This window comes from Nelumbo lutea, chromosome 6 (genome assembly GCF_056320005.1).
Source record: "Nelumbo lutea isolate HS-2025 chromosome 6, American lotus-T2T, whole genome shotgun sequence".
NCBI lineage: Eukaryota > Viridiplantae > Streptophyta > Magnoliopsida > Proteales > Nelumbonaceae > Nelumbo > Nelumbo lutea.
This window is the reverse complement of record NC_142689.1, coordinates 47693170-47716240: the sequence shown is the minus strand read 5'-3', so window position 1 is coordinate 47716240 and position 23071 is coordinate 47693170.

The window sequence follows — 23071 nt, the reverse complement described above, 5'->3', positions numbered from 1 at the left end:
CCTTTTGGTTCAGATCTGGTTCGATTATGGTATAAGTAGGATCCTTGAATATTGCATTCTAAATTTAGGGAATGCGATTCCTAGTTGGAAGAAGGTAGAAAAATTTTTGAAAATCGCCCACCCATTCCACAATCTTTATGGCGTCCATTTGATGGATCCTATCATTCTTTCATTAAGATCATTGGATGATCTCCCTATATGGAGGGCCCCACACCAGCTTCCTCCCCAAGAGGAACCATGCGAAACCCTAGCCATTAAGGGTCCATCTAAATCTGGCTTTATGAAAGCTAGTGGGAGCCACTTTGGTTTGACCTAAATTGAAATAGAGCGTAATTATTCGTTCCCTCCTGAAAATATAAGTGCATGTGATAGGAAGATTCATATGATGAACTCTCTTAAGGCCTTCCATCATTAGTATGAAGATTGACTGTATTGGTGGGTGGGTTGCACCATAAAATTGGGCTATCCATCTACTAATGCAGTTGGCTAGATTGCTTCATAAGATGATAGAGGCGTCATAGACCGATGTGGGAGGGCCTATCCTAAAATGGAAGACTCTCTCATGGTACATTGGCATTCATGAACATGATGGGTGAGCACTTACTGGAAAGGTTTAATCTAAAATGGCTATGAATCTTGTCTGACAAAGGCCAAAGGAAAAACTCATAAGATGAGTGGATAAGATCATTCACAGAAGGTGGTGGGGTTATGCAGCTGAAACAGTTGGCTCCATGCACCCTATGTGATTTCCCACATTTCCAGAGACACAACTGTATCCGTCATTAAGATTGGACGGAATCTGAGAGATGCCCAAAATGAAAATGGAACATAGATTAAAAGCCATATCTATGTAATGACATGAATCAATTAGGTTGTGGACTTACAAATTGTTTGATGACAACAAACTCAAGGGCCCTAATTATGTTGACTGGTTCTAAAACCTTATGCTGGTCCTAACATCCGAGAAATTGGACAAAATTGCTAAAAACCTTGCTCCAATCGTCCGGGTGACAAGGCTTCTAAGGCTAGACGAAGAGAGTATCAAGAATAGGAAGAAAAAAAATCTCTTGCTCGGTATTAAATTATAGTCTCTTTAGATAATCCGATACAACAACAATTCGATAAGATCAAAGTGTCCAAGGACATATTGGATAGTCTAAAGATTATGTATGAGGAGCAGAACCGTTCTACTCGTCAGAAGGTCTTAAAATTGTTTATGACTGCATAGATGATCGAGAACCAAGATGTTCATGACCATTGTCTAAACATGATGGGTTATATCAATGAACTGGAGGCTCTCGGGTCAGGGCTAGACCATGACACCAAAATTGATGCTGTCTTCAATTCCCTGCCTCCCTCCTTCAATCGGTTTATCATGAACTACTATAACATGAATAAGGTAAATGTTAGTTTTCAAGAACTCAGCAATATGTTTGTAGAGGGTTGAAGAACTGATTAAGAAGGATAAGCCGATAGCCATGCTTGTTGAAGGTGGCAAATAGGTCAAAAGAAGACAGAAGGCTAAGGGGAAGGCTCAAAAGAAAAATAGCAAAGCTAAGAAGCAGAAGAAGGATAAGGCATCAGATGTATGTCACTTCTACAAACAGGCTGACCACTGGAAGAGGAACTGTCCCCAATATCTGGAGACAAAGAAGAAAGGTAATTTTGAATCTTTTATCATAGAGACCAATTTGTTGGTCACTTTTGCTTCCTGGTGTATTGATTTCAGGTCTTCAACTCATGCGTGTATCTCATTGTAGGGGTTCAAGATAAGCAGAAGACTGAGTGATGGAAAAGTGACACTCTACTTGGGGACTTCTACAATAGTTGCAGCTACAGCCATAGGAACTATAGAATTAGTTTTCAGAGAATGAACTATTGTACTGAAAGATTGTCTTTTCGTACCAAATTTAAGAAGAAATTTGTTTTCTATCTCAAAATTGTGCATAGATGGTTATTCTATCTTATTTAGTAATATGATTACTATTAAATGGAATAAAAATTTCCTTGCATACTGAGAACTTGAGAACGGTTTCTATGTTCTCCATCATTCTCTGGAAACAAACCTTACCAAAACTATGTCGGAAATAATCCCCAAGAAGAGGACTCATGATATAGTGACTCCCATGTGCCTATGGCATTACCGACTTGGCCACATTAATGTAGATCGTATCACAAGGTTGGTAAAGGATGATCCTTTGGATTTTCTAACTATAAAAGATCTTTCAACTTGTGAATCTTGCCTTCAAGGTAAGATGACGAAATGGCCATTTACTGGTAAGCCTGAAATATCTACAGGCACACTTGACCTTATACATAATAATGTATGTGATCCCCTAAATATTAGGACACGTAACCAACATATTTATTTCATAACCTTTACCAATGATTACTCACGGTATGGTTACGTGTACCTAATGAGACAGAAGTCTGAATCTTTTGAAAAGTTCAAAGAATTCAGACAAGAAGTCGAGAACTGTTAGGGAGAGAAATTAAGACCCTTCAATCAGATCGAGGTGGCGAGTATCTCTCTGACGAATTCAGTGACTACTTAAAGGATAATGTGATAGTATCACAACTAGCTCCTCCTACTACACCACAGTTAAACGGTGTGTTAGAAAGGAGGAATCGTACTTTAATGAATATTGTTCGATCACTTCTCGTACACTCAGAGTTACCCACATCCTTTTGGGGTTATGCATTAGAGACTACAATATACATGCTGAACCAGGTTCCAACCAAATTCATTCCGAAAACTCCCTATGAGCTTTGGACGGGCAAGAAACCAAGTGTAAGACACTTGAAGATTTGGCATTGTCCGACACATGTTAAAAGAATGAGTGCTGACTGATGGAGGATGATTTGACCCAACCTATGAAATGATGACATGTGGACGTGACTTAGAACGGGCAACAGCTCAGCATCATAGCCTAATCAGGGCTAAGTAATGAGCCCATAAAGCAGCTCGCTATATCATAGTTCGCTATGGGAGGAGCTCGCTACAACATGAGTTTCGGGTCCCCCGAACTACCCAGAAGGGGATACTCCAAGACTGCTTCAGCTCGCATGCTAGGGAAACCAGCTCGCTCCAGCCCCTGAGCGGATAAGTCACCCCTGAGAACAACCATAGTAAGGTTAACCCCAAAGTATTCCCAAGCTCGCTACAAAGTAGCTCGCGAGCGAGCGGCACGGACATTTCTCAGGAAGCTTCCACCTGACAAACTGTACCGATTAGTCTACATCACATCTCTTGACTGATGGCGTAGTCCCTATCCTTTCGGCAGTCTGCACCCATGTCTCTCAGCAGGGGGAGGCGTGCCTCCCCTTTTAAGATGTGTCACTCATCCGAGCAAGAGGAACGTTGCAACGATCACCTATGCAGCCCTGGCAGGTAACACCTACGGCAAGGGCCCAGTGGCGGTTACACCCGATTTGACAGTAACTGCCCTATAAAAGCCCTTGAGGCAAAGGAGAAGAGATCTCTTAGATTTTTGAATACTTCCGCAATCACATATCCTCAACCTGAGTCTTTACTTGCTTGCGAGCTAATCTCTCGAGCACAGTGATAAAGCGCAACCTACACTCTTAGCTTTCGCATTCTCTTTTTTCTTCTTCCCCAACCTTCTGACTTAAGCTTCGGAGTATTCCCATCGGGTAAATCCCCGAGAATCCTTCTTCCATCTTCTCAGGTGCCATCCGTTGCCAACAATGAGCCAATTCGCAGCCAGCTAGGAGTGCCCAAATCATGCCGCATCATTTGGCGTCGTCTGTGGGAACCGCTTCTAAAAGCCTTCCTCCAATCTTTTACAAAACTTATCTTCCAAAAAACTTAGCATTCTTCATGGCTTCTTCCAGCAATGCCGGACGTGGCAACAGCCAAAACGTTGGTGGGGAGCAGCCCCAGCTTCCTACTGATTGCATTGGATAGTTTACCGTCTCCCTCACCGTGGATGGAGTCCCCAGCCTGAATGTGCCCCTTACAGTGGCACCCACCATTGCTCTGCTCCCTTCTACTGTAGGAGCAACCCCTACTGAACCCTCGGTTGTGCCTAGTGGCCAACCCGAACCAATTGGAGGACTTGGTGCAATGCATTCGGGCCATGCAGGCTCAAATGCAACAGTTCCAATAGTTTCAACTCTACCAACAGCAAGTGCTGCACCATGTCTCCTAGTACCAGTACCAGCAACAGTTTCCCTCTCTACCTCAGGCCCAAGTGTTGCTTCCAGGTCGGCACCCACCCACGAAGCAGGCCAAACCAACTTGTTGGAGTGATCGGCCTCGTCAGGAAGAAGCCTCCCAGGTCCAAGATCCAACCAAGAGTTGTGCCTCTTCCCGTGGCAAGAAAGAGAGTTCGGCCGCCATCTCGGCACCCGCCTCGCAGCTTGTGGGCGAGTCAGGGGCCTCTCATCCAACAAAGCCCATGTCACCACAACCTTCTCAGTTCGAGCTCCCATTAGCAGACAACCCATTCGAGGTCCTAGTGACAGGGCCCTTCGGTCCAGAGCCATCACCAGCAGTCCGAGCCTATTGAGCTCGGCAACACCGAGGCATTGAGCACCAACGCCGAACCAACAAAGTAGTAGCGAAGGCGCCGACGAGCTCGCTGAAATGCTTCCAGAGCCTCTCCCAAGCTCAAAGGAAAGGAGGAGGTGTGCTCGGCTGAAGTGAAAACTACCCCCTCCTCTCGGCTCTGTTATCTCCAGAACTCCTTGCTATCCCCATGCCAAAGGATTTCAAGCTCCCTCCTCTAGAGAAGTATGATGGGTCCTTCGATCCAAATGACCATGACGCCTTCCATGAAATAATGGTAGGATCCATCTAATGGATGCCAAGAAAGGTGCGGAATGGGGGCGAATTTCAAAAAAAATATCCTACCTTCTTCCAACTGGGAATCATATTCCCTAAATTTAGAATACATTATTCAAGGATCCTATTTGAACCATAAACAAACCAGATCTGAACCAAAAGGAAACAGGAAGGAGTATACATGATCCAGAGAAATAATATCTCTCAAAATTGGTGTTCACGCCCAAAGAAGTAACCAAGATCCGCTCCTGCTGAAGATGACACAACTGTGGATGGAACGGAACCAGCAGGGTGCGTCCTACACACTGGATTCTTCACAAGAACCCTCTGGAAACCTTGAACACCGAATCCTAATGTCTTTCTTGCAAGACTATTGTCAAGAACTGCTTTCTTGACTTTCTATTGCTGCAAAGATCCAATCTTCCAACAGGTAGTGGTGGCGGCTAAAGGAGGAGAAGTCTTGGGATGAAGAGGGCAGAATTGTCTCTTCTCTCTGGAGTCTGTGAGAGATCAAATCTCAGATTGCAGGATGTGTTTCTTGCTAACTCAAACCCCCTAGTTCGAAATCTGATATTTCTGCTAGGGTTTTCTCCTCTTTCTTCTTGATTAAGAAACCTCCCAATATTTTTGGGAGTAATCCCAATCCAAATCAGTATTTGGATAGAGGTAAATATTAATCCTATCTGCAGATTAAGTTAGTTAACTCCTGATCTTATCAGGAGGTTACCAGATTCAAATCTAATTTGAAGTTGGTCTCTTAGAGTGGATAAGGTCAAAGACCCAATCCTTTTACTAACACTAATCTCAGATTCGCCCTATGAACTGGTGATCATATCAGCCCAGTTCGAAATGTGCTTTTGGCCCATTAAGTGTTCAGTGTTTAACTAGTTTCCAACCTACTGCCCAGTTGGGCTTCTTTGTATGGCATGGGACCCAAGCATTGATCTACACACCAGCCACATGGGTTTGGCCCAGCCTTTATTACAAGGCCCAGCCAAATTCACTGAAAGACTCAATGACCCCCTTGAGCCCATCACATGGACCCTATGGGCCCAACACTTACATTAAGTGGTCCCTGGGCCAAGCCATCTTATAAAAACCCAGGGACTGTGGGCAGGTGCAAGATTAGCCCATCAGGTATTATCCTAAATGGTCTTACACTTAACCTCTCAGCCCTTAATGATCTAGCACTGCCTGACAAGAGAAGACCTCTCTCTCGGCTGCAAGGAACAGTGCCGCACTCTCCACTCACATGGATCCCGGGAATTAAAACATTTTGCAAATCTTTTGAAACCGTACATATACATATATATATATATATATATATATCTTATTTTGCAAAACAAAATTCCAACGATTGAAATCAACTACCGGTAGTTTGGTTTCCATCAAAGAGAGTGCATTACCGATCATTACCATTGTCCGACAAAGGGGTTGATCCTGTCACTATGACCACTCACTCAGATGAATTCTCAGACTACCCCAACATGTCCAGGTTTTGACCCCCACTAAGGATCTCACTGATTGACACATCAAAGACAGCCCGATCTGACACCTAGTGATGTGTCATAACCGAGTCTAGGGGTCAGGTGTAACTTTCTAGTTTTGCCCATCTGTTTCCAAGGTCTAGGGCAATACTGGAAATCTGGTCCGGTTCAAGGGTTCAAGCAATCCCGTACTATATGTGCCTTGGGTCTTACCCTGATGGCTGAAACAAGCCATCCCAACACTTGGTGGCACAGCAGTATCAGCTTTGGCAGGATAAATCTCCCCAGACTTATCCAATGGCTGTGAACATTTAAAACAAACACAAGTTTCTATAAGTGTCCAGTTTTAGGGTCTTACACAGAATTATACCAAACAATATGAATCTAACATGCACTTTAATTTATTTCCACTAAATAACAAAAGTACATCAAATCCAATTGAAACTAAGGCATACAAGACTGTCTAACAGCTCCCACTTACACTTAGGTCCAATCTGGTACTAGTCGTAGTCCCATACTTTCCACGTGTTTCTCAAACACCTTCTGTGTCAGTGGCTTAATCAATGGGTCTACCACATTGTCCGCTGATGCTACCTCTTAATATCATCCTCCCGTAGGTCCAGTGTTGTCATACAACAGTGGAATGGGTGATGTACTGAATTCCAAATTCAGGAATGAACACCTTCATTCATAAGGCAACCTCACTTACGACAATGCGCTCGGCTTGGGTTGTGGACAATCAATTTGCTACTCAGGACCTCTATTTGCTAACATTCAGGAAACAATACACGATCCTATCGTGAAAACTTATCCAGATGTAGACTTTCTATCATCTGGATCCGACTGGAAATCGACATTTGTATACCCTAGAACTTGTAGTGACCTTCCATTGAATACCAGACAAAACTCTTTTGTCCTTCGAAGGTATTTAAGTATGTTCTTCACAGCAATCCAATGCTCCTGCCCTGGGTTAGCCTAGAATCTGCTTACCACACTCACCGCCTGAGCTATGTCCGGGCGAGTGCACAGCATGGCATACATGATGCTCCCTACGGCTGAGGCGTAGGGAACGTCTCTCATGCCCTCAATCTCCTCAGAAGTCTTGGGAGACATCTTCTTGGAGAGAGTTACTCCATGTCTGAAAGGAACATTTCCTTTCTTGGAGTTTTCCATGTTGTACATTTTGACAATTTTTTCAATGTAAGCAGCCTGGGATAATCCAATTATCCACTTCGATCTCTCTCTATAGAGTCGAAGTCAACATTCCTACATCATTCCCAATGAGTATGATATCGTCCACGTACAATACCAAAAAGGTAATCTTATCCCCACTGAATTTCCTGTAAACACAGGGCTCATCCAGATTCTGCACAAAGTCAAACGTTTTGACGGTAGAATCAAAATGGATGTTCCAACTCCTAGAAGCCTGCCTAAGTCCATATATGGATCTTTTGAGTTTACATACCATGTGTTCCTGACCAACAGCAATAAAGCCTTGCGGCTGCTGCATGTAGATATCTTCACTAAGATCTCCATTCAGAAATGCGGTTTTGACATCCATTTGCCAAATCTCATAGTTATGGTATGCTGCTACAGCTAGCAGGATCCTAATGGATTTAAGCATGGCCACGGGCGAAAATGGTTCCTCATAATCGATGCCTTCTTTCTGAGTATACCCTTTCGCCACCAAGCGAGCTTTGTAGGTCTCAATCCTACCATCGTGGCCCTTCTTCCTCTTGTAGATCCATTTGTAACCAATTGCTTTTACCCCAGAGGGCGAATCTACTAGAGTCTAGACTCCATTGGTCCCATCGAGTCCATCTCAACTCTCATGGCCTCCACCCACTTCTGGGAATCTATGTCTAACATAGCTTCCGCGTAAGTCACGGGATCCTCTTCACTAGTCAAGGCTTCTACCAGGTAGGTATCCTGGTCATAACCATATCGGACTGGTGGTCTGGATACCCGGGTGGACCTTCTAGGTAGGTCATTACCTAGAACTTGTGGGACATCTCCCACTACTCGTGAGCTCTCCTCATCAAGAACTATTTCTTGATGGTGAGTGTCCATGATGTATTCAGATTCTAAGAATTGGGTGTTTCGACTGCAAAACACTTTCTGCTCACTTGGGTCATAGAATAGATAACCCACTGAATCCTTTGGGTAGCCTGTAAATAGGTAACGGCTGGTTTTTGATCCCAACTTGTCTACACTTGTTCTTCTAACGTGTGCAGGACAACCCCAAATCTTCAAGTGTCTTACACATGGCTTCCTTCCGGTCCATAGTTCATATGGAGTTTTCGGAACTGATTTGGTTGGAACCCGATTCAGCACGTAGATAGCAGTCTCTAATGCATATCCCCAAAAGGATGTGAGTAATTCTAAGCGTACGAGAAGTGATCGGACCATGTCCAACAAGGTCCTATTCCTCCTCTCTGAAACACCGTTGAGTTGTGGTGTAGCAAGAGGAGCTAGTTGTGACACTATCCCATTGTCCTTTAAGTAGTCCCTGAATTCGTTAGAGAGATACTTGCCACCTCGATCCGATTGAAGGGCCTTAACTTCTCTCCCTAATTGTTTATCGACTTCCTATTTGAACTCTTTGAACTTTTCAAATGATTCAGATTTGTGTCTCATTAGGTACACGTAACCATATCGTGAAAAATCATCTGTAAAGGTGATGAAGTACACGTGTTGATTCCGTGTCCTAACACTCAGGGGACAACATACATCAGTATGAATTAGGTCAAGTGTGCCTCCAGATCTTTCAGGCTTACCGTCAAATGGCTGCTTAGTCATCTTACCTTGAAGGCAAGGCTCACAAGTGGGAAGATTTTCTATGGTTAGAAAATCCAAAGGACCATCCTTTACTAGTCTTGTGATTCGGTCAATACCGATATGGCCAAGTCGGTAATGCTAGAGGCATGTGGGATTAACTGTATCACGATTCCTTTTCTTGGGATTTTCGACCGACGTAGTTTCGGTTAGGTTAGTTTCTAGAGAAGGATGTAGAACATAGAAACCATTCTCCAGTTCCCCACATGCGATGAATTTGTTATTCCGTTTAACAGTAATCATATTACTAAAATAAATAGTATATCCATCAGCACACAGTTTAGAAACAGAAATTAAATTTCTTCTCAAGTTCTATACATAAATACAATCTTTAAGTACAAGGACTCCTTCTCTAAAAACTAATTCTACGGTTCCTATCGCCGCAGCTACAACACTTGTAGTTGTTCCCAAGAATAGTGTCACCTCGCCATCACTCAATCTTCTACTAACCTTGAACCTTCCAGTGAGTTACACGCATGAGTTGAAGCCCCGGAGTCAACACACCAGGACACAGAAGTAACTAACATATTAGTTTTATGACACAAGTTTTGATGTGACCTTTCTTAGATTCCAAGTAGGCAGGACAGTTCCTCTTCCAGTGGCCGGTCTGTTTACAGAAGTGACAGACATCCGATGCCTTGTTCTTCTTCTGCTTCTTGGGTTTGGCAGCTTTCTTCTGGGGCTTCTTTGCCTTTCTCTTTTTCTTACCCGATCTCGGCTCTCTGCAACATATTGCTGAGTTCCTGGACGCTGACATTCAGCTTATTCATATTGTAGTTCATAGTGAACGCATTGAAGGAAGAGGGCAAAGAATTCAGGATGGCATCCACTTGCATGCTAAGATCTAGCCCAGATCCAAGAGCTTCAAGTTCATTAATGTATCCCATCATCCGAAGACAATGGTCATGAACTTTCTGCCCCTTGGACATCTGCACGGTCATGAACAATTTCAGGACCTTCTGTCGAGTAGAACGGTTCTGCTCTTCATACATTGTTCTTAGGCTGTCCAATATGTCCTTGGCTAGTTCGATCTGATCAAACTGCCTCTGTATTGAGTTGTCTAAGGAGGCAATGACAAAGCAGTGGGCTAGGGAGTTCTTATCCTCCCAATCTTGGTAGTCCCTCCTACGGGCCTCAGACACTATCACCCGGACGTTCTGGGGCAGGATTTTTCACCACCTTATCTAACTTTTCAAAAATTAGGACCAGCATAAGATTTCTGTACCAGTCGGCATAGTTTGGGCCCTTAAGCTTGTTATCATCTAGAAACTTTGAAAATTGACCGTTTGCCATTTTCTGATAAAATAGCAAAAATGTTAGTCCACAACCTTAGTTTGATTCATGTTACCTACATAAATATGGCTTTTAATCTATGTTCCATTCCCATTTATTCATCTCTGAGATTATCCCTCCCTTCTCAGTGACGGAGATGACGAAATGTCTCTGGAAATGTGGAAAATCACATAGGGTGCGTGAAGCCAACTGTTTCAGCTGCATAACCCCACCACCTTTTTGTGACGGATCATATCCACTCATCAGATGAGTTTCCCTTTGGCCTCTATCAGACAAGGTTCAGAGCCGTTTTCAGGTAAACCTTTCTATCCAGTGAGTGCACACCCATCATATTCAGGTTATGCCAAGGTACCATGAGAGAGTTCCCATTTTCTGGTGAAGCCCCTCCCACATCGGTCTATGACGCCCCTATCATCTAATGAAACACTCTAACAGATCCAACAGCAAATGGATAGCCCAATTTTATGGTGCGTTTCCTCATTACTGATGGACCCATCATTGTGCTAGTGACGGAAGGCCTTTAGAGAATCCATCAAATGGATCTCCCTATCACACACACTCATATTTGCTTGGAGGGAACAAAATTACGCCCTAGTTCTAATTTAGGTCAAACCAAAGTGGCTCCCACTGGCTTTCATAAAGTCAGATTTCTGGTGGGCCGCAATCGGCTAGGGTTCCGTACATATCCCTTTTTAGGGTTGTGGGGCCCATCAAGTAGAGAGGGGTCATCCAATGGCCTTAAGGGACACCATGGCAATGATGTGCATTCAGTCATGGTATGCGCAAGAGCCACTAATGAGTTAACATGGGCCAAGTGCTTATGGCCCATGGTCGCAACACATCATACATCCAAACATCACATGTAAAGGAAGAATTGATCCAATCAATTAACTGTTGTAAAGCCCATCAAATGGCCCATTTAAAACTTAAAGCATTAACAATTAATGTTTACTAGGTGTATGGGCTGAATTGCAGTTAGCAGTTCGGCCCATACAGCTTTTCTCACAACAATGGGCTTTTGCAGTTTTAACCCTTTAAAACAGGGCTTTACAGGTGGACTGAATTAATCCCTGTAATTGAACATCAGATTTGGAATAATCAGTGTGAGAAATATGGACTGAAAAACAGCCCCCTTTGAATCTCATATTCGGTCTAAACAATTTTGGTCCAATCTAGTCCGAAAAGGTCCAAAACTGATTTTCAATTCAAGAGAGATATGAAATTAATAATTTTTTATTTTAGACAATCACAAATCAAAAATATGGACTGTTCGTACCACCTGCAAAACAGAGGTTAATCACAAAAGTTACAGTTTCATAAACTGTAAATCGCAGTATGCGATTTCTCCATCTGCAAATCTCCAGCGCCGCCATCTTCTTCCTTCTTCTTTAATCAAGAAAATAAATAAAAAACAGAAATCCCATTTCTATTAATTAATTACATTGTTGATCAAATCCTATACATTCAGTCTAGAAAAATAAAAAAATTTATTTACAAACCGAATAATAATAAAAGGAAGAAAAAAGGGTGCGCAGACTATCTGCGCCAAATCTGCACTGCGATCTCCAGGTTCGAACAGTCCATTAAATAAAAAATAAATAAAGAACAATTCTAAATAAATTTTTGGATTTAACAAAATTAATTTCAGATCAAACGCCCTTAACAAGAAACCATTTCTTGAAAAAAAAAAGGAAAGCAATCTGCGCAGATCTTCGCAGAACATTTTCTGTTCATCTGCGCAGGGTCAGATCTGATTTTCTTTTGGTTCAAGATTCGAACCTATGGCTCTGATACCACTAAAAGAATGGTAGGATCCATCTAATGGATGCCAAGAAAGGTGTGGAATGAGGGCGAATTTCAAAAAAATTTCCTACCATCTTCCAACTGGGAATCATATTCCATAAATTTAGAATACATTATTCAAGGGTCCTACTTGAACCATAAACAAACCAGATCTGAACCAAAAGGAAACAGGAAGGATTATACCTGATTCGGAGAAGTAATATCTCCCAAAGTTGGTGTTCACGCCCAAAGAAATAACCAAGATCCACTCCTACTGAAGATGATACAGCTGTGGATGGAATGGAACCAGTAGGGTGCGTCCTACACACTAGATTCTTCACAAGAATCCTCTGGAAACCTTGAACACCAAATCCTAGTGTCTTTCTTGCAAGACTATTGTCAAGAACTGCTTTCTTGACTTCCTATTGCTGCAAAGATCCAATCTTCCCAAAGATAGTGGCGGCGGCTGAAGGAGGAGAAGTCCAGGGATGAAGAGGGCAGAATTGTCTCTTCTCTCTGGAGTCTGTGAGAGATCAAATCTCAGATTGCAGGATGTGTTTCTTGCTTACTCAAACCCCCTAGTTCGAAATCTGATATTTCTGCTAGGGTTTTCTCCTCTTTCTTCTTGATTAAGAAACCTCCCAATATTTTGGGGAGTTATCCCAGTCCAAATCAATATTTGGATAGAGGTTAATCTTAATCCTATCTGTAGATTAAGTTAGTTAACTCCTGATCTTATCAGGAGGTTACCAGATTCAAATCTAATTTGAATTTGGTCTCTTAGAGTGGATAAGGTCAAAGACCCAATCCTTTTACTAACACTAATCTCAGATTCGCCCTATGAACTGGTGATCATATCAGCCCAATTCGAAATGGGCTTTTGGCCCATTAAGTGTTCAGTGTTTAACTAGTTTCCAACCTGCTGCCCAGTTGGGCTTCTTTGTATGGCATGGGACCCAAGCATTGATCTACACACCAGCCACATGGGTTTGGCCCAGCCTTTATTACAAGGCCCAGCCAAATTCACTGAAAGACTTAGTAACCCCCTTAAGCCCATCACATGGACCCTATGGGCCCAACACTTACATTAAGTGGTCCTTGGGCCAAGCCATCTTATAAAAACGCAGGGACTATGGGCAGGTGCAAGATTAGCCCATCAGGTATTATCCTAAATGGTCTTACACTTAACCTCTCAGCCCTTAATGATCAAGCACTGCCCGACAAGAGAAGACCTCTCTCTCGGCTACAAGGAACAGTGCCGCACTCTCCACTCACATGGATCCCGAGAATTAAAACCTTTTGCAAATCTTTTGAAACTGTACATATACATATATATATATATATATATATATATATATCTTATTTTGCAAAACAAAATTCCGACGATTGAAATCAACAGCCGGCAGTTTGGTTTCCATCAGAGAGAGTGCATTACCGATCATTACCATTGTCCGACAAAGGGGCTGATCCTGTCACTATGACCACTCACTTAGATGAATTCTCAGACTGCCCCAACATGTCCAGGTTTTGACCCCCACTAAGGATCTCACTAATTGACACATCAAAGACAGCCCGATCCGACACCTAGTGATGTGTCATAATCGAGTCTAAGGGTCCGGTGTAACTTTCTAGTTTTACCCATCTGTCTCCATGGTCTAGGGCAATATTGGAAATCTGGTCCAGTTCAAGGGTTCAAGCAATCCCATACTGCATGTGCCTTGGGTCTTACCCTAATGGCTGAAACAAGCCATCCCAACACTTGGTGGCACACCAGTATCAGCCTTGGTAGGATAAATCTCCGCAGACTTATCCTATGGCTGTGAACATTTAAAACTAACACAAGTTTCTATAAGTGTCTAATTTTAGGGTCTTACACAGAATTATACCAAACAATATGAATCAAACATGCACTTTAATTTATTTCCACTAAATAACAAAAGTACATCAAATCCGATTGAAACTAAGGGCATACAAGACTGTCTAACATTCCAGTCCCAGATGCACCTGGCACGGGCTAGCGAGTCCTGCTTGTGTGTGGCCTTTTCCACTACTTTCAAAGAAGTGGCCCGCACCTAGTACTGGAACCCCGCGTCAGTTCATGCATGTTTTCTGTCTCCCACTTTGTCACTAGGAAGAGATGCCCATGAACTCAGGAAAGCCTCCTCGGCATAGTGCAAAAAGAAGGGGAGTCCATCCGGAGCTACATCAAGCGGTTCAATGCTGCTTGTTTGCAGATACCCGACCTGGACCTTGCAATTTGCCTCATGGCAGCCAAGCAAGGTATCGCTCATAAGGAGTTCAAGTGGCACGTGGTTGTCAACCAACCCAAAACCGTGACCGAGTTCCTTAAGCTCGTAGATAGGTTTATTGGGACTGAGAAGGAGATCAACCAGAAGGGTGAACAGGCCCTAGAAAAAAGAAAGAGGGAACCAGAACCCCCATCTCAGGGGGATGGCTGGAAGAAGAAGGACATAGCTCAGGGGGCGAGGCTAGTCCAGCCCTCTTGATCCCCAACAGCAGAAAAGGACTACACGCCACTCAATACAAAAGGGGTTGAGATCCTCATGGTGATCAAGGACGCCCCATATGTGAAGTAGCCACCTCGGCTGAAGGCTGACCCTAGCACCCGGAATAAAAATTTGTATTGTAGCTTTCATAAAGATTATGGTCATAGTACCGAGAGTTGTAAAAACCTCTGCGATGAGATAGAAGAGCTCATCCGTTGTGAATATTTATGAAATTTTGTACAAAATAATAATAGTAATAATAATAATAAAGTAGGTCGATAGGGGGAGCAAGGCAAAGACGCCCCAGAATCCAACCAGCAAGTAGAGCAACCGCAGAAGCAAACCCCCAAAGAGAGACCAATTCGGGGGATCATCCACGTCATAGTTAGAGGATCGATTGTAGCGGGTTGCACTTCAGTAGCAGCTCGCGCGTCAACTCGTGAATCCAACAGGGAAGAGCAGAACCCTCCAAAACAACTAAGGACAGAAGACCCCATCTTCTTCATAGAGGACAATGCGAATGGGGTCCACTACCCTCATGATGTCGCGCTCATCATAAAGATGAGGGTCAATGATTTCAAAGTCAAGCGAGTCCTCATTGATTCAGGCAATTCGGTGGATATCCTCTTCATAGAGGCCTTCGACAAACTCCAGCTTCAGGAGAGCGACCTAAATCCCATAAACACTCCCCTAGTTGGCTTCAGCGGAGAAGAAGTTTGGCCCCTAAGAGTGATAGTACCTATGGAAGTCGGCTCCTGGCCTAGCATTGTAAGGCTCAACCACGAATTCTTGGTGGTCGCAACCCCCTCCCCATATAATGCCATAGTAGGTCAACTGATTACCCATGCCTTATGGGTTGTGGTGTCCACCTACTACTTGGCCATGAAGTTCCCTATGGACTTCGGTATCGGGGTAGCGAGGGGTGACCAGCTTGAGTCCTGCAAGTGCTATGTTGCCGCCCTCAAGTGAAAAGCTAAGGTGGCCAATGGCCTCGAGCTGGAGCGACCTGCGGAGCAGAGCAAGGAATGAGTTGTGCCCATGGAGGAGACTGTCTCCATTCCGACCTCGGTAGAGGACCCTACCCGAATGCTTCAGATCGGCGCTTCCGTCGAGGAGCCCCTACGGTCCAAACTAGTACGCTTTTTTACTTAAGAGTTTAGATGTTTTTGCTTGGTCCACGGCAGAAATGCCCGGTATAGACCCCAGCATTATAACTCATAAGCTCAATACTGATCCTGTAGTTAGGCCAATTAAGCAAAAGAAACGCAACCCAGCCCCAAAGCGGTGGAGGGCAGTCGACGAGGAGGTCTAGAAGCTCCTTGCACCCGATTTTATCAGGGAAGTCCATTACCCAATCTAGGTGGCCAACCCCGTTCTAGTGAAAAAGACTAATGGTAAATGGCGCATGTGCATCGACTACACCGACCTGAACCGAGCTTTCCCAAAGGACTGCTTCCCACTCCCCAGGATTGACCACCTAGTGGATGCAACCTCGGGACATGAGCTGCTGAGCTTTCTAGATGCCTACTCGGGCTATAATCAGATCAGGATGGACCCAACAGACGAGGAGAAAGCTAACTTCATAACCGAGCTAGGCATGTACTGTTATAAGGTCATGCCCTTCGGGTTAAAAAATGCCGGGGCAACCATCCAAAGACCTATAAATAAACTGTTCAGAGCCATTAATTGGCCAAAAAGTGGAATGTTATGTAGACGACATGGTCGTCAAAACCCAACTTTCTTGTGATTTAATACAAGACTTGAACTTAGTTTTTGAAATTCTGCGTAAATTCAATATGAAGTTGAACTTGAACAAGTGTGTCTTTGGAGTCGCTTCAGGTAAATTCTTAGGGTATATTTGAACCGACGCGGCATCGAGGCCAACTCAGACAAGATAAAGGCCATCTTAGATATGAGACCACCTGCGACCTTCCGAAGCCGAGCTTGTACTCTACGACACTCATGAAGGCCTATGCGGCAGACACATTGGGGGCAGGGCCCTTGCCCAAAAAGCACTACGACAAGGGTACTACTGGCCAACAATGAAAGTAGATGCCACCGAACTCATCAGGAAATGCGACAAGTGCCAGAAGCATGCCAGCATCCATCATCAGCCCGCTACCGACCTCAAATACCTCACCAGCCCATGGCCTTTTGCACAATGGGGTATTGACATACTTGGGTTGTTCCCACCAGGAACAGGCCAGAGGAAGTTTCTAGTGGTAGCAGTGGATTATTTCACCAAGTGGGTAGAAGCTGAACCTCTTGTAACAATCACAGCCTGAAACGTCCAGAACTTCTTTTGGAAGAACATAGTGTGCCACTTTGGTTTACCTCGGGTGCTAATCTTTGACAACGACAAGTAGTTTGAGGACATAAAATTCCAGAACTGGTGCCAAGACATGGGGATATGATAGAACTTCACTTCGATCTCACACCCTCATCCAAATGGTCAAGCAGAGATTACGAATAGAGCTACTCTTTGCGGACTGAAAGCGTGCCTAGATCGAGCTAAAGGACTATGGGCAAACAAGCTACCCAGTGTTTTATGGGCCTACCAAACCACAGAGAAGACTACCATAGGAGAAACTCCCTTCAACCTCACCTATGGCACTAAAACAGTCATCCCAGTTGAAATCGAGATTCCCTTGTTATGACTAGAAGCCTACGACGTTAAGGCAAATGAAGATGAGCTACGTACCAACCTCGACCTACTGGACGAAGTAAGGGACCTCACATATATCAGGACTGCAGCTTACCAACAAAGAGTAGCCCGGTACTATAACGCTAGGGTCAAGAAGCGGAACCTCTGCGTTGGTGACCTGGTCCTTTGAAAAGTTATGGTACCTGAGCTGGCATTGGCAAGCTCGGACCGAATTAGGAAGGACCTTACTGAGTGAAACGAGTTCTCGGGGAAGGAACATACGAGCTCGAGACCCTCGAAGGGAAACAAGTACCTCGGGCATGGAATATTGTCAACTTAAGGCGATATTACCTATAACTACTGAGTAGACCATGAGTCACTCCCAGAGCCTAAGGGCCAAAAAAGCTGAGCTAACACGACCTCGGTGCGATGAGACCCAGTTGCCTCTATGGCATGAGCGAACTACTGAGTAGACTATGAGTCACTTCCGGAGCCTAAGGGCCAAAATGCCGAGCTAAAACGACCTCGGCACAACAAGACCCAATCGCCTCCATGGCATGGGCAAACTTTAGGGGCAAACTATGTCACACCCTTAGCCTAAGGGCTAAAACACCAAGCTAACGAAGACCTCAGCATCAGGAAAGACTTAGCTGCTTCAGTAATGAAGGCGAAGTATGGAATATCAGAAGCGTAGTCAACTCGGGTTTAAACCCCCACAGAGCATGACTCGACTCGGCACATTAGTTAAACCAAAGTATAGGCAACAAACGTGTAATTCGGGCATACATTGTGACCACTCTGTGGTATACTATAGAGATGCCTTACACATAATTGTCGAAAGGTCTTATTTTAGGCATATAGCCCTAACAACTCGAAGTGATGAGATCGCTTTAGCAAAAATAAAAAGAGCACACCTTACTTGGAAGAAAAGGGAAATTTCATTATTGTCTCAAAAAAAAAAGGAAACAAACAACGAAGCAGCAACCGAGCTAAAAAGCTCAAGCAAAAGATCCTGTCAAGACCAGGTTTATGGCACCCGGGAGCCACCAGAAGTAAAAGCAGATGATCAAATGCCACCGAAGCCTCAGGAATCCGCCTCCTCGTCCTCATCCACTGGAGAGTCAGGCTTCTCTTCCTCCGCCTAGTCCACCGTCTTGGGAGACAGACCCTTCAGAGTGATGTCGTTGAGGTTGAGCCCAGAGAATTTCTTTCAGACCAACCACCGGCAGAGCTTGAACCCGGAGCGGTACGAACTTGAGTAATGCTCTACCTGGAGGTCATGAAATTCCTGGGTCTTTGAAGTCCCAGACCGCCTTCTCTTGCTCGTTCTCCACCATGTTGTTGAAGTTCCGAGTTCGGTCCAGAAGAGTGGACTCCAAGTCCCGAACCTATTGGTGAAGGACTTCCCTCTCCGCTACTGCCCTTGACGACTCCGCCCTGTAGTGCGCGCTCTCTTCAGAAAGCCTGACAATCTGTGCCTCTTGGTCTTGGACAAGTAGCTCCTGGGACTCGCTCCCCTTGCGAGTGTGAAGGAGCTCGCCCCGAGTCTGGTCGAGGTCACCCTGAAGATTCTGAATCTTGACCTTCTGGTTATGAGCATCACATGAGTGCACATGCATCTGGAGGGCCATGGTGTGTATGGCAGAGTTTACCTACCAACAAGAGATTGGAGTCAAAGAACAACAAAAAAGGAAGGAAGAACGAAGGAGAAAAGAAGGACAACTTACCACCATACAATGAGAGGCGGCAAGATCCCCAGGCTCCATCACTCCCCACTTAGCAATCTCCTCATTGCAGATCGCTCTTCGGCTCCTCCGACAAGCCACAACAAAGTCGTTTATGCCCTCCCAGTTCCCCACTGGGAGCTGCAGATGGGGAAATGACCAAGAAGGACCCGGGGGGACTACCTCTTGCTGCGGAAGCTCGCCCTCCTCGAGGCTGGCCCCGCTGGCACCTTCTTCCGATGGGGGTGGCGGAACTTTGGGCAATGGAGAGGTGAAGCTTGGCTTAGCAGACCTGAACTCAGTACCCCCAGAGGGGGGAGTCTGGTCGAGGCGCGACCTCTTCACTTTGCACCTCTAGTTGCTTGAAAGAAGATGGAGCGAGTCAACACCATACATTATGATTGCCAAGAAGAAACCATAAGGTATTAGTTTGGAAAGAACAAGGTATATGTATATACACAACATTGTGACAAGGTACTATGCGACCTAAAGAGGCAACCTACCCGAGCTTAGGCCGGCCTGCACGGGCTTCTCCATGGTCGAGTAGTCTGAACAAACGAAGCCAACTGATGCCCAGGACAACATTGCTTTTGAGTATCAGGGTCCAGCTCAACCCCGGAGTCCTAGATGGCGCCCCTCCAAGAAGTAGGGAAAGGCCACCCTTCAGGGTTGCAAACCAAAAAATAATCCCGCTTCCATGCGGGAATTTTATTCTGAAGCTTGCATAAGAGCTTGTAGCCACGACGGGGAGAGAAGTAGTAGAGATGCCTCTCCAGTGGAGCCCCGGGAGTGGCATTCTTTATATAGAGGATAGTAGAAAAAATGTCAAGGTTCAAAGGAAGACAGTATTCATAGCACAAGGATATGGTTCCAACCATGTTTTGAATGGCATTAGGATGAAGCTGATCGATAGTGACGTTAAAGTAGTTTAGCACTTCCACTATCAAGGGGTGTAGGGGGAGATGCATGACAACCTTGAGCTGCTCTTGATAGATAACTATCTTGTTGGGACCATGCTCCCACGGAAAGTTACCGGTGGGAAGGCAGTAAACAAGGTTCCTAGGGAGGTGGAAATAGCTTATTAAAACCTAAGTCTCCACTCTGTCATAGAGGAAGGGCCGAAAGTATCAGTCTCCCTTCCCCGGGAAGTGGAGGCTCCGTCACCGGAGGTCCCCCGGGCCCCTGGGGCCTGTTCCCAAGCTCCCCCCGAACTCGAGGGACCATCATCATCCTGGCCACCGCCCCTGTTGAGACTATGGTACGGGTACCCAGACATGACTGATAGTGACCGAGACTCACCGAAAAGGACGAGATGAAGTAAAGTGAGGAACTCGAGTAGACTTGACAGATGCGCAACCTCAGAATCCGAAGACAGCAAGATGGCATGAGAGAAAGTGAGACCCAGAGGGACCTCCTATTTATAGACTTTGCGCCACCGAATCAACGGCCTGGATAAAGGCAGATCTGACGGTTCGCAGGTGTGCTGACCGCAAAACTTCTGAAATCGAAAAGCGATTGGATGCACGTCTCCCATGATTGAGATAACGACGGCTGCATGACATCCGGAGTTAAGAGCCACCTCAGCACGTTTTCAGAATACGAAAGGTCAGAAAATCTCTAGATTCCCATGAACGCATTTAATGTGAGCAGTCAATCAAGTTTGAATTTCGGTCAAATCAGTCAATCATACTTCATGAACTCCTTATGCTAATGCAACACTCTCAGCTCAAGGAGTGGGGGCAATTGATGGAGGATGATTTGACCCACCTATGAAATGATGACACATGGACCTGACTCAGCACGGGCAACAACTCAATATCATAGCCTAATCACAGCTAAGTAACGAGCCCATAAAGCAGCTCGCTATGTCATAGTTCACTGTAGGAGGAGCTCGCTACAACACGAGTTCCAGGTCCCCTGAGCTACCTAGAAGGGGATACTCCAAGACTACTTCAGCTCGCGTGCTAGGGAAACCAGCTCACCCCCGAGCGGATAAGTCACCCCAAAGAACAACCTTAGTAAGGGTAACCCTGAAATATTCCCAAGCTCGCTACAAAGTAGCTCGCGAGTGAGCGATGCGAACGTTTCTTAGGAAGCTTCCACCTGACAAACCGTACCGATCAATCTACGCCACGTCTCTTGACTGATGATGCAGTCCCTATCCATTCGATAGTCTGCACCCACATCTCTCAACAGGCAGAGGCGTGCCTCCCCTTTTAGGACGTGTCACTCATCTGAGCAAAAGGAACGTTTCAACAATCACCTGCACAGCCCTAGCAGGTAATGGCTATGGCAGGGGCCCAGTGGCGGTTACACCCGATTTGACAGTAACTCCCCTATAAAAGCCCCTGAGGCAAAGGAGAAGAGATCTCTCAGATTTTGTAATACTTCCGCACTCTCATATCCTCAACCTACGTCTTTACTTGCTCATGAGCTAATCTCTCGAGCACAGTGATAAAGCATGACCTACACTATTAGCTTTCGCATTCTCTTTTTTCTCCTTCCCCAACGTTCTGACTTAAGCTTCGGAGTATTCCCATCGGGTAAATCCCTAGAAATCCTTCTTTCCATCTTCTCATGTGTTGTCCGCTGCCAACAAGGAGCCAATTAATAGCCAGCTAGGAGTATCCAGATCGTGCCGAATCACTAACAAATTGGAATCCAAGATCAGTCGTTGCCTATTTATAGGCTACCTAAAAGGCTCCATGGGTTACTTATTCTATGATCCAAAAGAGAAAAAGATTTTTTGCAGTTGAAATGCCCACTTCTTAGAAGAAGATTACATCCGGGATAATCATCATCAGGAAGTTGTTCTTGACTAGGAGAGCCCAGGGGTAGTGGGAGATGTCCCACCAGCTCCAGAAAATAACCAACCTAGGAGATCTACCCGGGTTTCTAGGCCTCCAGTTCGTTTCGGCTATGACCAAGAAAGTTACTTGGTGGAAGCCACGACTAGTGAGGAGGATCCCCTAACTTATAAGGAAGCTATGTTGGACATAGATTCCTTGAAGTGGGTAGATGCCATGAGAGCTGAGATGGACTCAATGAGGGATAGGAAATCCATCACATGGATGCCCAAAGGTTGTGGAATAAGGGGGCAAATTTCAAAAAAAAATTCTGTCCCTTCAACTGGGAATCGAATTTCCCATTTAGAAAATCATATTTTCATGGATCATTCTTGAACCATAAACTGAACCAGATCTGAACCAAAAAAGAGTAGGGAGAGATAATACCTGATACAGAGCAGTAGTATCTCCTAGTGGAGGTGTTCACACCCAAGGAAGGATCCAAAATCTATTCCCATCTCCTAATCCAATTAGGAAGTTTCCAGATCTAAATCTTATTTAGATCTTGGACTCTCTAAGTGGATAGGTTGTGGGCCCAATCCTATCAGTTGATCCATCTCAGAATTTGTCCCTTAAGTGACTAATCAAATTAGCCCAGTTTGAAATGGGCTTAAGGCCCATTTAAGGTTATGTATTCCTTTAACCTTCCAAACTGCTACCCAGTTGGACTTCCTTGCATGGCATGGGACCCAAACATTGATCTACACATCAGCTACATGGGTTCAGCCCAGCCTTTGTTACAAGGCCTGGCCGAATACACTGTTATGGACAGTGCACCCCCTAAAACCCATCAGATGGGCTCTATGGGCCCAACACTTAACCTAAATGGTCCTTGGGCCAAGCCACATTGTAACACTTAGGGATTGTGGGCAGATGCAAGATTAGCCCATTAGGTATTATCCTCAATGGTCTTACACTTAACCTCTCAGCCCATAATGATTATACACAGCCCGACAAGAGAGGACATCCTCCTCCGCTACAAGGAACAGTGTTGCACTCTCTGCTTATATGGATCCCGGGAATTAAAACCTTTTGCAAATCATTTCGAAACCATAATATATATAGTTTTATATCTCATATAAAATATATTTTGCAAAACAAATCTCAACGATTGAAATCGGCTATCGGCAGTCTTGCTTTCCATTA